The 19,367-nt window shown below is 40.5% G+C and overlaps 1 protein-coding gene across 2 annotated transcripts in view; it reads right to left on the reverse strand.

Annotated features, from left to right (window-relative positions):
* Window positions 1–19,367, reverse strand: part of LOC137284669 (extracellular serine/threonine protein CG31145-like) — an 86,396-nt gene that overhangs the window by 52,428 nt on the left and 14,601 nt on the right. The window contains exon 1 of one of the 2 annotated variants that reach the window (XM_067816576.1): window positions 13,410–13,476. The exons of the other annotated variant lie outside the window; for it this stretch is intronic. The gene's annotated coding sequence lies outside the window, so the exon portion shown is untranslated. Of the gene's footprint in view, window positions 1–13,409; window positions 13,477–19,367 lie in introns of those variants that run through there. 2 annotated transcript variants of the gene reach the window in all.

Raw genomic sequence — 19,367 nt, forward strand, 5'->3', positions numbered from 1 at the left:
TCTAAGAGATACAAATGTTTTCTATTTACTACAAATTGACTTTCCCAGACTTTCCAGACATCAGCTTGTGGTCAGTTAACAAATTCCATGCGACCGATTGGATTAGAAATGGCGTCCGTGCCACTGAGCGCAAATGAGTGCGCTAACCAGATAGTTACAGAGAGGACTCAGCTGAATGTGTAGTGTGTCTGTTGTCGCCACATCTGCATGCAGACGGTTGCTCAAAGCTGAAATAAAATCTGCAGTGTGTCTGTTATCGGTTTTGTTGATTTAAACCTGAATCTAAGCATCTAATCGGCAAAATGAACTAAAACTGGCTCTGTGTTTACCTGGACAAGGCTAACGGTTTTTTAATTGGCTTTGGGCAAGGCTGGGTTCCTGTCTAGAGATAAACTTGATAAAACCGGCGGGAGGGGTCAGAATGTGTTTTTACTTGAGAGTTCCGTGGATGATTGATTATCTACAAACTTCTCAAATGGGAAACCTGACGTTTTCAGTTAAACGCAGTGAAATGTATCAGATGTGTTTACAATAGAAATGATGTTATTGCAGAAGAAGAATCTCAAAAGCAAGACAATGAAGATAAGATACACCGCTCCGATAACTGCTTGATATACGAGTGCCAGGGGAGCCCCATTTGAATGCTGCGCTCCCCCCGACTTATCTTTGCCTGTATAATGGATCAAAGTGTCAAGGTAAGTGTCTTGCTTGATGTCGGGTCCTAGGAAAAGGTTCTTTTCAATCAGTTGTTTGTCTGGTCCACACTCGATTGCATTTCAGGCCGCGGCCATGATGTTATCATCCTAGGAAATACAGTTCGCTTTATCCCAATGTTTTAATGTAAAAGAGCAATTTTGCCCTGAACAATCAGCAGGAGTCATCGTGCTTTAACGTAACAATACTTATGTATGTTCTAATTTAAAGATGTTTTGTTTAAAGATCAAAGGTGCCAACAGCACATTATCAGGCAATGAAGTACACCTTTTTGCATTACGTCACACTGACTTTACATCAAAGAGAAATACAGTTCATACTATGCAGTGGCAATTGAATTGTGACGTCGGTTACCAAGGTTACGCTTGAGGCAGAGTGACGTAATGACGTCAGTGCAGTGTGACCTAATGCAGACAAACATACTATGTTAGATCTACCTGATAATGTCCTGTCGACGCCCTTGAACTTTTGGAAAAGAAAGTGGGTAGTATTCGTCCTCTTGTTAACTAGCGAACTCGGACCTGACTATCTAGTTGCCAGTATAGTCGTGTACAGCTATCCACAACCTTACCTCACTATTAGACTTGGATACACTGCCTGCAGCTGTCTGTTACAAAGATCACAGACGGAAGTCCTCATGAATTCGAATGTCCACAGTAACCCTGTTTGGTAATTTTGTCGGCATAAAATGGACGGCTTAATTGAGGGTCATGATGTCGTGTCTTGAACGAGCTCATAGCCGCCCGACGGAATGGTTGATTTTGACAATTAGTCTAGATTCGATATTTCACACCAGAAATATTTACCTCATAAAAATGGAATTCTGAATTCGACGAAAGGCGTTACGTCACGTTCTACAGCTTTCCGTTAATTCAAGGGTACAAACACTTACTTTTGTTTTTCGAGTCATCGGAATTCAATTATAGCTGCAATAAAAAGGGATGTCCTTAATAATGTTTTTTGGGGTTTTTTTTCTTGGTTTTTGTTTTGTCTTTTTTTTCTAACACGAGAAGAAATTAGCTCAGTGGCATAAAAAAAACTAACAGTGCAAATGCATTGCTAATCTCCGTATCAACTTTTTATCCCGGGCCACTTAGACAATAAAACTGATTCATTAGAACTACGTGAGAAATTGTCGTGTCAACATTTGTCAAGACGGAATTAAGGCTTATCAGCTCGCCCAGTGTGATGTTAGGAGTTTGATCTTCAGCCATGAAAAAGTTGACATTACAGGCTCAACCGATTGCTGCGTTATCGACAGAGTAAGGAAAAATAATAGAATGTATTCTTCAACCATTAACGTTCCCGGGTCTCCGACATCCAGACAAACAACAAATTTGCTACTTTATTTTCACGACTAATACTTCTTCCTTCTGAAGGATGGATCTACAGGAAAATCACGACTCCATTGTTTAATAGGGGGATGGTCCCAAGGTTAGAACTATCGGCAAAAACAAGTCGTAAATAAATGTTCATTACTTTAAATTGTTTAAATGTTTCTTGAAAATGTGTTTTTACTTTCTGATTGATTAAAAGCGTAATTTTGTAAACAAAAGCGGTGGATTCATAACACATTTTGATGTATTTAGGTCGCTTCGTGTTGAAATTATTTGTCTCTATCTGACTTCAAATGTTCGAGTCAATTTGCTTTTGTTGGAGTCATTTTGTGTCATTACTCTCCATATCTTATTTCAAACAGGATCAGGCAAATTAAATATGTGATGGATTTGATGTCGGGTGTTTGAAACCACATTATGAGTAATGCATTCGATAAACTCAAATAAACATTTCGCCTGTCAACATTCATCATCATGTTTTCGCTTTGATTACAAAAAAAATTAAAAACTTTCACAGAGGTTTCCATTAATGGGATAAATCATTAGTTATTTTCCTGTGATGAATTATTACATTATGCGTGAGTAATATAATTTCTTTCTTAATTGTCTGCATGATGACTGTTTCGTTTAGAGAGTAAGATCACAAGAAGAAAGAAATAGCAACAGAAAAAACGAAGTGTTTTCTTTTTTTTCGGATCAATTTTTTTTTTTTTTTTTTTGCTTTGTAACAGAAGTCGACGTTTCATAGCGTGAATGGACCGTGAATGGACCGTGAATGGTCATCTGAAAATTCGCTTTGTATTCAACATTGTATCACGGTCCATGAACACTTTTAACGTGTATTTCGTTTTGCCCATCCCTTGCAATAGTGCGTAAGGGTCTACACAAAGCATTTCTAGTTGTCTCACAGTTTCTGAATCTCCATTGTGGACTTTCTTTCTAACAATTAAAATACGTATTTTCTTGAGACCAAATGTTGCCAAAAGTTGTGCCAGTTTAAAATACGTAGAAATCTGCTGCTAGCTGGTTTGAATCCATAAATTTATGCGATTATATGATCCTTGGTCTGTCAGTGTCAGAACACCCCGTGGTTGAGTTTCAAAGTGGCGTCAGTTGGGTCTAGACCTGGTGTTTACTTGTAATTAATATCTACTCCGTGGCAGCATTGAATGACACCCCCCCTCCCCCCTCCATCCCCCAACCCTCACCCACCGACCCATCTATAAACAAGCCCGACACAAGCTGGGACAAATATTCACCGATATGATAAATTTTCAACCCAATACCAGCAAACTGTGAGAATGTCCACATTAATTCTACATTTACGGTGTGATGACCGTAATAAATACAGACAATAGTTCATAAGGAGAGAGTATTTGTTTGGCCAGTTATAGCGTTATGGAAGTGTTATGACAAACATATGTTTGTTTGATAATCTCCAAATTGCAAGGTAACCCTTAACCCTGAAAACCGTAAAAAGATCAGAATGCATAGGCCCTATGTTTCAATATGGGAATAATGGTATTTCTCAGTTATTGGGAATCAAAAACGACTGTCGGCCAGAAGGGCCTGTAGAAAAACAAAAGATAAGGGTCCGAGTTGGCTTCGGGCCTAAGGAGCGACGTTAATTTCGAATGCTGAACCCATAAAATCCGACTGTGTCGTTGGAATCTTTGACATAAAACGTCAGCACAATTTTACCTGAAACAGTTTCCATTCGGTGCTAATGGTAAAATAGTAGTAAAGATTGTATGAATATGTAATTTAAATAGAGAAGATTTAACCAATACCATAGATAAATTACGTAACGCGTGAGGGTGGGACAACAACTGGATATAGGGTTTAAAACCATGTAAAATGTTTTAATCCTGACATAATTATTATAACCTGAATGGTCTCCAATAATCTTTCGTTATCTCGAACTGCAGATATTTCGGAACGTGCTCGGTTTTACACGCGACTTCGGCTAAGCTAGATTTTACTGACAATGGCCTTATCCAAATCTCGCAGTGCAGCTCTGTCGGGCTGAAGAACTCGATGATGTTATGCGTGACTGTCAAAAGTCTACGTTTATCGTCAACCCTCGGTTTTAGCAGGTGATTAGAATTATCCTGGGGTCCGTGAATAGTCATAACTGGGAATAGTTCTGACATCACCAAGTACATCAAAATGGCTTTATTGTGACGGATTTTTAGCCTTTTGAGCTGGCCTGGCCCACACAATGCTGTTGCCCTTGAGCAGTATAACGAGGCAGTGCTGGGTAAACGGTATCATTATGCAATGAGATTGTACCGACGTTCCCAGGGGCTGCGGAGGGAGGAAAGTGTGTAATAGCGGATGCAACTGGGGGTAATTTAATTTCAACATCACAACCTAAGGTTGACCTTAGCTGCGTAGGTCTGCCAAGAGTGAATGACCCTTGGTTATTTTATAATTTTAGGTAACTTTATTTTACCATTGCAAATAATGAAATCATGGCATGAATGTAATGACATGTACACGGTAAATAGAAAGATGCTATCCCGCCATGTTAAAAAGACTTAGGTATATACAGTTTTTTTAACCGTAATATGGGGTATTCAGCTTTATTTCAAGGGTATTAGGGGGTACTCAGCTTTATTTGTAGGTTTCGAATCAATTCCATTGGGTAGAGGGGTATTCATGGGTACAGAGCTCCACATAATCATGCAACGTGTAATCAACGTAAATTGTACCTCCGTTATATAGTTTATCTATGGCAATCCCCTTGATAAATGAGAGAATGTCAGTTGTCCGGACACCCGTATGGATAACGGTGAAATGTGTCTGAATATGTGTCCACTTAATGCTCAGCATACCAACGCTTTGAGACCACAGAGCGTTGGTCTGTCTCACATTCCCTGAACCACATTATTTTCCACAACGCCTTGCCCTCCCTGCAATGCAAAAGCTCCAAATGAAGCCTGTTAGGTGCTAGGTTTGAATGTCTCATCTGAGAAGGGGTTCATTTCAATTTACATGATTGTGCTTACATACATACATACATACATACATACATACATACATACATACATACATACATACATACATACATACATACATACATACATACAGACAGACAGACAGACAGACAGACTAAGCGTAAGTCTAACGTAGTGTCTGCACGGGGTGCGTGAGGTCACTGGTTCGATTCCACTGGTTCAACGTGCTATGGAGTGAGTCTAATGTCTGAGTGTGTCAGTTTGGCTTCAAGGAACTTTTAGCAATATTCTCACAGCATCACGAGGCAGACGCCAAAAAGTGGCTCAACACTTTAGGGGAAACAAACCAGGGTATTTTGCGAGACGCGCGAACGCTTAAACCACAAAGCTACCCCTCCTCTGGGTGAGCTTATAGCTGTGGCATGATATCTCAGTGTGTTAGCACGATATGAACAACAGCATTACAGAAGCCACACACGCACACACGCACACACAAACAGAGACTTCACCAGATGTTTAACTACGTAGAACGCTTAATCCCCATTTCATAATAACACCAAAATACAGATTGTTTGGGGCAACTGGATCAACTCGATCGATCCCGGGGTCTTAGGAACACACTGCAGCCAACATCATTGCATGTACACATTCAACCGCATCTCGCTCTGAATGCACGCTTGTTACCGCGTCAGATCAGGCAGCTATAATTGTTGTCAATTTATGTTGAAATATGAGATTTATCGGTAATAAATTTACAATAACGCCCAGGAACATTACATAAAACCAACAGAGCATCGTGATCTTTGCTTCGAGACTGGTTTTATGCCTGCGCCACGATGCGTGGATAACTTGGTCGGAAGAAAACAGGATGTAGGGTGGTTATGTGATTGAAGTGCACCGCGCTCGTCTCACCTAAGACTTGCCTTGGATTTCATCAGTAACCGAACGCGAAGACGCAAGGATATTGGTAGACGCAACGTGATATTTCACCCACTAATTTACATTTTAAGCAATCACTTCTGTATGTCTTAAATTCTAACTACTTCACCCATTGTCTATGCCTTTTAATGATTACTTCAATATGTCTTTTACTGATTACTGATTACTTCACTATGTCATTTACTGATTACTTCGCTATGACTATACTGATTACTTCATTATGTCTTTTACTGATTACTTCATTATGTCTTTTACTGATTACTTCACTGTCTTTTACCGATTGCTTCTCTATGTCTTTTTACTGTATTTCACGATGTCATTTACTGATTACTTCACTATGACTTTACTGATTACTTCATTATGTCTTTTACTGATACTTCATTTTGTCTTTTGCTTGTGACTGATTACTTCACTATGTCATTTACTGATTACTTGAGTATGATTTTTACTGATTAGTCCACTATGTCGTTTACTGATTACTTCACTATGTCTTTTACTGATTACTTTGCTATGTCGTTTACTGATTACTTCATTTTGTCTTTTACTTGTGACTGATTACTTTACTATGTCTTTTACTGATTACTTCATTTTGTCTTTTACTGATTACTTTCCTATGTCTTTTACTGATTACGTCACTATATCTTTTACTGATTACTTCACTATGTCTTTTCCTGATTACTTCACTATGTCTTTTACTGATTACTTCACTGTGTCTTTTTCTGATTACTTCACCATAACTTTTACCATTAATCACTTCTCCCGCTCACTATACTTCACTATGTATTTTACTAATTAGTCATGCCCTCGGTGTGTTTTTGCCGATTATCTCACAAACTCAGAATGTCTTTTACGAATTATTAAGAAAAACGGTATGAATAATGTAATTTATTTACACTCTCCATTCGAGGAATAAACGTTTTATTGCCTCCGAGGGCGAAAGGGTTAATATTCTTCACACGATGCGCTAAGGCAATACTTGTACATTACATTGTCATGGTGACGTCATGTTTATTCTATGACACTGCGTTCTACATCAGCTGCGGCGGCTAGCCAGCCTATGTTTGAAAGTAGAAATTACTTTCCTCAATTTCACAACTTCGGTAATAAACATTACATTTTATTCGTAATATTACACTTACACCTCGCCCTCGCTCGGGAAATACTAACATTTAAGCACTCATTTCGTGAACATAGCATGAAATGGGTACTCACATAATGTTGTTTTATGTTTTATCAGTGATTATATCACCTTCTCGTTATGTCTAATCTAACTGTCTTGGTTGGCAATTTCAGACGTAATTCAAACATTCTTGCAGATCCATCGATACAGAAATATCTTCGTCAATCTATCTGTTTCTGTCATCAAGCTAAAACATCAAAGAAATCAGATAAATTTCATCTGACATATCCAGAGTCACGACGTTGAAAGGAATTTATTATAAACTTAGTCTTAGAAATCCTATAGCAAATGTGATAGGTGAAGATTCTGATTATAAATTGCTATAAGTAAGAGATCAGACCATAATGATTTGACAGCTAAGATGAATTAAATGTAATCATATCTAAAATCAAATTTACTCTTATCTGAAACATTGATAGGAAGACTATGAAAATTACGACTATGAAACTCCTCTTCTCAACAAATATCTCATTTCAAAGAGTAACACACAGAATCAAGTAATGATCAAGCTCTTTAAACAAATCGCCTCCCTTGTCAACGGAGATGAAAAGATGTACATATATTCTGAAACATAGTTGGGACTTAACCAGAAATGAAAGTTGCCCAGGAGTTGCAAGAATGGAACATTTAGCCATTGAAAGCACTCACCAGTGGCGCTAATATTCCAGCGCTAAGCGTTAGGCGTTAAAGGTAAGCGTGGATGTGTCCGGGACGTCTGTCGCAAAGCAGCTTCTATAGTGACGATGTGCAGCGTCAAGCAAGGTGTGTATCGACCCCCCACACAGACTGCTAGACAGGTGTGAGGCAAGGTATGAGGTAAGGTATGAGGCCAGGACTGGAGGGGCTGAAATACCTGTTTCGCCGTCTCCTGGCGCAACGTCCACAGGGGTATGTCACGTGACATATTACCTGTAGCGTTAATTTTTATGTGGGCGCTTCGTAGATGGTATGCGCGTTATGAGGATTGCCGGTCTCGTGGACAAATTTACTTGGGCCAAATGAAACAGCGGCTTGATTTACACTGTACGTCGGTTATGGTATCATAATAAACGTTTATGAGGTAACTGTCGGTGTGAGGAGTATCAGATGCGGAAATAACAAAATATGTCGTGTATGAATGTGTCGTGTATGAATTTCCTTAAACTTTACATGATTAAAACAGAGACGTTCTTGTATTTTAGATAATGCAGCTACACGATAAATAATCATAACGCTTTATGCGGTAATAAACAATCTTTAGCATTATTACAAACTTAAAGAAGGGGCACGTTCTTTATGGTGCATTTCGATTGCAAACCGGCGACAACTATCATCAACCTTATCAACACACGTTGGCAACAGTAACGATGAATACGTAGGTAGGTATCATTACAGTTATAGGGTAATGTCAGGGTTACATTGTCAATGGTTATCATGACAAAACAGTATCATAGTTTGACATCAAGTTAGCCCTAGACAACTAGCCTCTGGCTTTCTTGGTTATATTTGCTTCCGGGTCTGTATGACAGACTATGTTAACCAGCTACTTGTAATTAGTTTCAGTGTTTTGAAACAAGAAAATAACAGTTCAGAAAACCTCTGATCAAAGGAAAAAAAGCTACGTTAACCTCAACGATGTTCACAACCGACAACGACGATTGCGACACCAACGTGGTAACGTGATGACCAAATTAACAAATATGGGAGAGCGACATCAACGTGGTAACGTGATGTCCAAATTAACATATGTGGGAGAGCGACACCAACGTGGTAACGTGATGACCAAATTAACATATGTGGGAGAGCGACACCAACGTGGTAACGTGATGACCAAATTAACAAATGTGAGAGAGCGACACCAACGTGGTAACGTGATGACCAAATTAACATATGTGAGAGAGCGACACCAACGTGGTAACGTGATGACCAAATTAACAAATGTGAGAGAGCGACACCAACGTGGTAACGTGATGACCAAATTAACATATGTGGGAGAGCGACACCAACGTGGTAACGTGATGACCAAATTAACATATGTGGGAGAGCGACACCAACGTGGTAACGTGATGACCAAATTAACAAATGTGAGAGAGCGACACCAACGTGGTAACGTGATGACCAAATTAACATATGTGAGAGAGCGACACCAACGTGGTAACGTGATGACCAAATTAACAAATGTGAGAGAGCAACGTGGTAACGTGATGACCAAATAAACATATGTGAGAGAGCGACACCAACGTGGTAACATAATACAGCATAATGACAGCAACGATGAATACGAATCCCGTCGATGGTAACTGTATTCACCACGATCATTATAAAATATGACAATTACAGTATTAATTTTTAACATGACAATAACGTCGCAGCACAGCTGGACAGCGCGTCGGTAATATCACCTTGGCAACGTCGATGTCAGACGAAGGCACCATCATATATACAGTGTTGTGGTAACTGAAGAGATCTTAGAAAAGTACCCGAGTGAGTGAGTGAGTGAGTGGGTGAGTGAGTGAGTGGGTGTGATTTTACGAACCTGGTCTTCAGTGTGACGAGTGAACGCTTTAAACACTGGGCTACCCCGCCGGCCCCAAACTGACGAGTACGTTTATGACCGGTTTTTAACAACACAGTAACACCACAAATGACCTTTATGCATTCCGGAATCGATCAGAGGGTTTCGGTTTCTCGAACAACAACGCATGATGAGGGACGAAAAAGTCGTACCCTAGATATATGGCTCATCAGTGACCAAACATGTTACACAAGTGTTCTCGCACCCTAGGCTCCTTCATAACGGTAATAAAACAAACTAATATTTGCGTTTTGAAATACGAAGTTAACCCTACAAAACATTCTAAGAACGAAAATATGTCCAATATTTCCGAGATTCCGGAAGCTAAAATTACTTTGAGCTCCCGATTTACGTTTTGGCAAAAAATAACGTGTGAAGGTTTACCGTTATTTCTCGTTTAAAATGATGGGGTGCCTCTTTAGTGAATCCCCCTCGTAGGCACACAGCTGTTTAAAATGTGTGAGCACTAACTACTGATCTCTTGGAAGGGGAACGGAACGTATATTACTAGTGCAATGCAGGCTATGGGTTTGCTGCAAGACTGACGAGTACAGTTAAGCGTTAAATAAATGACGTTTTCATATGATGATCTTACATCACGGTAAAAGAGAAAACGTCATTTGTTTCAACGCTTAACAGTACTTTTTAGGGACACTTTTTTGAGCGCCCTTTGTATGTATATGTTTGTTGTTGATTTTCGCTTAGTGACTTGCTTTATCATTTTGGACGTGTGGAGTTTTGTTTTCTTAATTGTTGTCTGTGTTTTTGTTTGCTATGGGATTGAAATTTGTTTGTGTTGTTTTCAGGTAAAGATGTGTTAAATACACAGAGCGTTGGTATGTCTAACATTTTCTTCAGCTTAGATACACATGCCCTCTGCTTCATGCATTTAGGTCTAAGAGTTGTACATTTTCATAATATTAATTGTTAACCAAATTAACAAATGTGACAGAGATTTTTATGTATAGTTAGTTTTTTTTGTAGAAGGTAACGGCAAATGCTAACGGGATACCCTACTGTTCTATAGTGTTTGCTTTTTCTCAAGTGTGTAAACAAACCGAAAAACGTTAGATACAAACTTATGGTCGACATTAATGTGATGCGATATCCATGTTTATGCTCGTGAACACAGGACAAAATATAATATCACGCTTGATACGTTGAGGGTTGCGTGACTTCCACACGAAAAAAGGGGTGGTGGGGTAGCCTAGTGGTTAAAGCGTTCGCTCGTCACGCCGAAAATCCTGGTTCGATTCCCCACATGGGTACAATGTTTGTGGCCCATTTTCTGGTGTCCCCCGCCGTGATATTGCTGGAATATTGCTAAAAATCGGCGTAAAACTAAACTCACTCACTCACTCACTCTACACGAAAAAACACGAGAGGGGAGACTCGCACTGATTAAACTGTAGCATACTTGCGACTACTGCGACAATTATACACAAAAGGTTCTCTGAAAACCATCCTCCACAAGTCCTGTAAGTGAGAGAGGTTAGTTTGAGGTCGCATTTTGCAATATTGCAGCAATATCACAGTGGGAACACCAGAAACGGGCTTCACACATTTGCACCTATGTAGGAATCGAACCCGGATCTTTGGCGTGACGATCGAACGCCTTAACCACAAGTTTGTCCCAATATCATCAGTATCTTTGTCAACGGAACAAGCTTAGTATTCACTGTTGGCATCAGTAATCTACTGATGAAACAGGGACAGGGATAGAGTTCGGGTCCAGCAGCGCCCATCTGCAGTGTCGTCCATAGACTGAGCTATAACTTGGACTTCCAGACGCTCGGTATTGACATGTGAGATAGGCTCTATTGACAACCCAAATATTAGCCACCGAGTTGCGTCAAAACATTCACGTCGTCAACACTCTCTTGAAGACTTAACAATTTGGCACATCATTTGACCACCTCATCCAAGGTCGTGGAAGGTCACGTCGACCGGAAAAGAAAAGTGCAAATAGTTGCGAGGAATATAGCAGCCGTTCCGGCAAATCAACGCGGTGCGCCGACTCTAGAGACTTGCTAATACGTGGTAATTGCCAAGCTCCAAACATCGCGTGAGAAATCAAGTTTGCCAGAAAAAATGTAAGTTCAGAAACTTGTCTTAGCAGAGGAACTAACGCGTGAATGGTAAGTGTTAATTGGAATCACTGTTGGAAATACAAGTATACCCGGTATTTGGGGAGAACCTTTTCATCTGTGGATCTCTTCTACGACAAGGACATGGTGACCAGTTCCTGCAGCTACCGCAGCGGTGCATCACTCGTCCTCATCCAGCGCACTCAATCCACGTCATTAAACTAATAATGAAAAGCATGGTTCGTTTCAGATCTCCCAGGACAGTTTTGATGCGTCTTTGATATTTTTACGAGGCGCAGTGACTCGACTGCAACAGAGGAAGTTAGCTGAAAAGCGCGTTATCATCGATATGCCCACGATACGGTAACAGTCTTATCTGGTTAATTAGTCCACGACGAGCTTGCTTATGAATACGATAAGAAAGAAGTGCCTTGCCAGTGAAACAATATTTGCCCCGGAGAACTCCTCGCATACACTACACTAGAATACACGCTGATACAGGAATGGCGATGTCGTTGATGTGCTGCTCGAAGAAGAAAAATAAAACGACAGCTGACGACACAGCAGTTTATATAATAAATGAAATGATTTCTAGTAGGTATGAAAATACATCATGGTTTTAGTTCGTCATTAATACTACTTCTGTTACCATGGTAACATGACAATATCTACGTTTATTGTAAAAAAAAAAACAACTGCTAAAATTTAGTCAGTATTTTTGTAAACAGTTTTTGTGAAAATGTTTCTTATTTTACATTTTAAGAGAGATTTATTCATTTCGTAATGGCAATATTTCATGGACTAAGTAGCCATTGCAATACTCCAGTGATCTCTAATATCTCACCCGGCGATACAAAGAAAGGGTCATGTGACAGTACTGTCGTTGGGAATCGAACCCAGACCTTCTAGTCAGCATTCATTGACGTTCCTGAACTTTGTTTATACTATCAACCATCACTATCTCTCAACCAGTTTCGATTAGTTGTATAAATATATATTTACACTATGAGACCACACACATTTATCATTACATCTCCTGACAAAGCTCGATTATTGATGATTGCTGCAAGTACTTACATAACAACGCTGCTTGGCATACTTGATGGCTACCACCCACCTGAACACATTCATATGCTCACCTTGCATCCAAACCAATTATTCTCCGCCCACCCATCTAAGTGTAGAACAACAAGAACCACTACACCGCCACCATCCAAACCTACAGCGAAACCAATCACTACATAACCACCATCCAAATCTAGAGCAACACCAACCACCACCGTCTCCACTCGCCCCTCCCCTCCAACCGCTTCGTTGACGCAGAACCATTCCAGCACCAAACTAAACCAAAGTTGTTGTTTTTTTATGTTGTTTTTTTTAACCCAAACACCAATGTCACCTGTATCTTAGCGATCGCATAAACATAATACGCTTAATCACACCCAAGCCCAACATAATATACATATATATATACATATTTATATTGTCACTCGCCAGCGTAATAGCAACCTTGGTTTTAGTGGAGACATGACAGAACCTGTTAACTCTATGTTTACGATAACTAAACGGGATATCTGGTTTAACAGTTTTAAATCAAATTTAAACAAGCTCATAAAATCTTCAAAATGGTGTACTTACGCTTCCCGTAAACATTTGTCAATTTTGATGAGGTACGATATCAAATAAACTTGGAGTGGTAAACGACATTTGACGTGGCGTGGAGAGATTTGCCGCTAGGAGTCCTCGAAGCACCGTTGATGGTGGTGTCGCGGAGGAACCACGAAAGCATTGGCAAAAGCAGGAATTTAGGTCAGGAAACATCAACACAACTTACAGTTACAGTGTGCGTTAAGACTGGGCCCAGTTGCCTCCCACCTCCTGATGGGATTACCATCGCGCCATCGTCATATCAAGTGACACCGTGGACGATGAGGGAATTTCTTGTCAGGCATCAGATTTCACGACATTTGTCAACAATTGGTTCATTTGTCAGCGCCGGCATGTCAGTATTCTAGACATGACCTTGTCTCAATTATGATTTATTTCACGCGGGGCTGACTGTTACATCCAACCGCTTTATATTCATGAACACATCCTCTTCCAATGATATTTTCATACCCTGTTCCACAGATTCTTCGGGAAGGAAATTCCCGATTCTTATTCATGTACCACATCCGTACCCCCAGTCTGTCTCCAAGATCCTAGAGAAAAAGTGAGGCTGTCCAACTCAAGTGTGGAATGATGCAGCAAGTCTCTACTGCCGCATAGAAGACGAGTATACGAATGCCCAGAAACGTCGTGTTATACGAGGCCATCTATATACTAGTCCTATATATTCACAAACTTTTAGGTGCCTCTTAAGAATATACTGCCTCAGCTCTGAAATCAGCTTTGTCCATGTTATCTACTTAGATCGTATCTTTGAGATATACAGTATTAAAATTTACATTTTTTCGGGTACTAATTATTAGTCTACTCTATCCCCAACATTTGATCACGTCTGTCCGCAACTCGGAATAATCTACCTAGCACATTCCGACTCTCGATCCAACTTTTGGTGTCTTAATTCTCTCCTGTTCCCGCATTGAGCTCCCGGTTGCCTGTCCCTCCCTAAGCTCCCCTGTGGACGTAGCTAGTCCAAGATGCGTTCCGCATGATGTGCCATGTGATTCCGAGATTGCGTTTACCATTTCTTCGTCTGTAGCCCACGTATCCCAGAATCATGTCCGTAACGCTCGCCATATTGTCAAGTTGGAAATCGTATTAGTAAACAATCGTCCATGTTTCCAGATTTCATTATCTTCCAACGTCGATGTAACAGCTTAACGTTAGTACATGTCAATGTGACTGATGGGAATTAGTTGGTGGGGAAGAGGAGGAGGATGGGACAATGTGAGACTGACAAATTCCTTAAATTTCAAAACAAAACAGAAGGACTGCAATAACGAGAAAATATTATTTTCCCAGTGCATCTTTCAGCACTCATTCTCATCACTTTCTATGACGAGTTTGTGCAAAAGCCACTTCCGGAAGCGACCCACCTTAAAAAAGAAAATGCCGCGTCAATTGTTTCCTCTAAAAGAACATATTTCATTCGCATGAGAAACAGAATCACTGTAAAAAGACTTCAGAGAACGTTATTCTTTTACAGTGGAACATTAGTGATAGATTTATACAACGGATATATTTGCTCGCCACATGCTCAACGCATGATTTACTTGCGGCACTGGGCTGCGGGGTCCTGTTGGAATGCCCGAAATACAATCAGAGTCTTGCAAGTACTGTGCATTGTGCAAGTGCAAGTGCTTTGAATCCAACATATGGCGCAAAAACACGCATTCCGGGAGAAACATTCAAAGCGTATGATGTAGTAGGCGAGCAGAGCTCCAGAGAGTACTCAGAATCTGGCAAATATCGTTTCATCCTGATTAATGTTTTCATATCTACACAGTCCAGTTTTTCAGGATTCTCTTCTTAAAGGATGCTCGTGGATCATTTGTCATAACTAAGGGCTCAATACCTCAGAGAACCTTCTTAAAGTCTACCGGATAATGTCGATGCGGAACGCAACAACGTGAGCTGTTTACCCGATCAAAGCGTGTTCTATTCTTCTAAATCACACCAGCACGTAACTGGAGAATGATTACTGTACCAGTTCTGTGATTCTAGCTGTGAGCTGTGTATCTGACCCTGTGACAACGAACGCTTCAGTAGACAATTTACTACTTACCGTACGTCAACATCAACAGAGGATCTAATTCCGACGTCATTGTAACAGCGACCACAACGTTCCTCTGACATGCTGGAACATATGGCTGCATATTTGCGCGCTGTTTTACGACAGAAAGGCATTGATGATATTTGATGTTTAGATGATATGTTATCAGAGAAAACACAAATATCTAGATATTGTGGGACTCGAGTGTTTACTACTGAGATTTTGTCTGCTTGAAAGCCGGGGACTGAAGAATGAGTCGGGGACATCCGCTGCACTGCATAAAACTCAGCTGTTAGCGACAATCAGATGCTTCTGGAACTAATTCTGCAGGTCTATTGGAATACATGTCCGTGTTCCTCTTGGGATAGGACCTGGCTTAGGTTAGGAACACACGTTTTACTGTAATAAAAGATCAAGAGCTCCCAAGTGTTCCCTCCGGATAGTGAACTTGAACTTTACCAGCCGTTATGACTGAAGGAGGTCCCGTCAAGCGAGAATCGGAGAGCCGGTCGACCAACACGTGTGGGTACTGTACAAACGTGCACCCCTGGGGAACGGAAAACATTGCTTGCTGGTAATAACGGAAGAGCGGTGTGGCAGGTTCTAAAGAAAATGGCCATCGGGTGGCCGAGACGTGTAAATCGCCTGGATTTGATGTGTTGGGAGTTACGTCCCTTAGGCGTGACAGAAACCTATGATCACTGATCCAGACCCCAAGAGAGAGTTTTTTTTGTTCATGTTTCATCATTTCCGACACCTTGAGATTGTATAGCTTGTAGGGGTTATCATAGCGAGGTTTCTTTGAAGATTTCAGTCACAAACATCCCGTTTCTACATAAGAGCGATTTTCTGATAGTTCTATTAGGTTTCAGTTCCAGTCAATACCTTTCATCCATCATGTTTTCGTAGCGACACATTTCCATCACAGTTAACTTTTGTGATATATCAATAAACACCATTCATTCAAGGATCAGACGAAAAAAATACTACACTAAACTTCATTTTGTCTGAAATGCTGAAACCCATACAAACGCGATTTTATTGTGTTTTCTTGTTAGAGCAATAAAAAGCACTTTTAACTATCGAGCGAGATGTTATTTCCGAGACAGAGTTTTGGCGACGAATGACTCACAAAACCTTAACTGCAACATGACGCCGCTAATAAACTCTCAGAATAATCCCATATGAGCAAGTAAACCGCCACAATCGTTCGACTTTACCAGCAATTCTGATTCTTCCACTGGCGTCCATCAGTTTTATCAACACTCACTACGATCGTAGTGTTTTAACTCACATGTGTAAAACAGGGCATGTTGAACATGCGTTTTCGTCCTTTGTAACTTTATGGATGCACTTCACCAATAAAACCACTGCCCCGAAACGCACCACGGTAATTTGGCTGACATATCTCATTCTCCCCCATATCCATTCACGGAATGTTCATTTCATGGACTACACGCCCCTAATCGTGTTTCCGTGGCAATTAGAAAACACTGCTCTGTAACGCATCCCTGGTAATTGAGGCGAATTTATTTCCTAAATATCCACTGACCGAGGTGCTCTAGCCTTTTAAAGTCCTCAAGAACAAAGTCGTGTTTCCTGATAATCAATAAAACAGTGTACCGTAACGCAACTCCAACTGCACGACGTTGTTCCTGTATTGTTCGCAGAAGTTCCCCACAGCATCACTGTGACACACACACACATACGAGTGGATTTACGGGCTGCTAAGATTGCTTGATGTGTGCACAGCATCTGTTTTATTACTTTGTCTTGAGAGTTTGTCTCTTGGGGTTGAAATATGTGATCCCGAACGCTGATTTAGTGCCACCGTGGAACCATAAAAGACAGAAACGAGAGGTAGCGAGTTTTTTGCACGGTTCGGAGGAAAATGGTTTGCAGAAGAGATGGAAACTTCACAGAGAGATACGCACTGCCGCAACACCACTGTGTTCAATCAAAAATAATTTTTCGCTTTGTATTGTCTATGTGGAACGAAAAAATGAAACAAACAATTATTTGAAAACCAATTTATCAGCAAGATGCACTATAAGGTCCCATGAGGTGTTAATGTTAAGTAATACATTTTTTTCAAGTGTCACGGCATGTCAGTTATGTCTACTAGTCTCAGTTCCGTTCTAGATCAATAGAATTGCCCGCCAACACAATCCGACTTTTTGCACTGCACGACGACCAAGTAATATTCTTTCTCTTATTCGAGTCAGGAGAACGTTGGTCGCAAAATCTGCACAGAAGATGCTGGTTTCTTGGGTCAGTCAGGTGTCAGATTTAATTAAATTCCGCTTAACAGCTTTGCGGCCTGGGTCTCGGGGTTTCGATTTTTACAAATTAAAATTGAACTGGACAGAAATATTGATTCGACGAGTTTACCATTGATGTCACGGCCGACGTATATACGGCAAGACAATATAATAACATGACGTAGTTCAATCATCTACATTCGGAAATGGTCGCTTTAGTTCGGTTTCCGAGACACAGAAATCAGATATACTGTTCTGGATGCTTTGCGCCGAGAACCGAGGAGACTGTATGTTGATTGGCTGATTAGTGAGACCAAGATCTGATGAACCGAAATGAGTTCGTCAGAACGATCAACAGAGGAATCCTGTTCATTGATTCCAAGAAGTTGGCGAGCTTATTTGGCTCACAGGCTTCACTAGGATAGTTGAAAAAAGGTTGATAGGGTCAAAATGACGAACTATAACCTTCTAAGCTGAGCGTGATACAGACAAACTGTACGGCACCAAAAATTTGCCCCTTAATGTAACTGCATCAAAAACAGTTACATAGAACTTGTAGTGTGCACACGCGCGCATACACGTGCGTGTGTGTTGTATGTTTAGATTTCACTACGTACGGATCTGTGTTATTTATAGTTACAACGAGACTGATAATAAATATGATTTAAGATACGCAGCCATTTTAGATAAATCCCGATGGAAAACCAGTACAGTATAAAAACATAATCTTAATCTTAATCCGGAAAACTGAGTGGTATTTTTAATTCACCGGGTGTCAAATTACACTCATTGACAGGCACCAGAGGGATCAGTGATTGCCCTGGAATATCCCTTGGGGGAATTGTTAGACGCGGACAGAAATTCAACATCAATTTTCCTTCTTTTTTTCTAGTCTTTTAATCTAAACTATTTCATTTAGGTTCCTGGATTTGTGACACTGATTTGTGACATGAGGACATTGATTGAAAGAAATAGTTTTTTGCTGGCGTAGTCAAATGTCGATTCGCCTCTTTCAGCCTAACAAGACAACCTCCGGGACTTGAACCGTATTTACAAGAAAACCCAATTTGTCGTCTTACACACTGTTAGTGAATTGGTGAATACATGCATGCTATTAACTGCCCGTGAAGATCCGGGATAGAATATGTCTTCAGCACCCTAGGCTTGACAAAAAAGGCGACTATGCTTGTCGTAAGAGGCGACGCACGGGATCGGGTGATCAGGCTCGCTGACTTGGATGACACATGTCATCGGTTCTCAATTGCGCAGATCGATGCTCAATGATCGATGTTGTTGATCACTGAATTGTCTGGTCCAGACTCGATTATTTACAGACCGCCGCCATATAGCTGGAATATTGCTGAATGCGGCGTAAAACTAAACTCACTCACATTGTTACGAGAGTGTGTTTTCATTGATTAAGTGGTAGTTATCATTGGGTCACAGTGTCTAGAGTTTTGTGTGTGAATTGTGGGTCACATTTCATATCACGTATATGTGTAATGACATTAGTAGTTTTTAGCGGCAGACCTTTTGATAGCGCTCCAGTTACCTGCCCATGTCAATTTATTGTTTCCTTCCTGTTCGAGAAAGTTCGTCTCTGTATATAAAGGCTGG

This window comes from Haliotis asinina, chromosome 5 (assembly GCF_037392515.1).
Source record: "Haliotis asinina isolate JCU_RB_2024 chromosome 5, JCU_Hal_asi_v2, whole genome shotgun sequence".
Lineage (NCBI taxonomy): Eukaryota > Metazoa > Mollusca > Gastropoda > Lepetellida > Haliotidae > Haliotis > Haliotis asinina.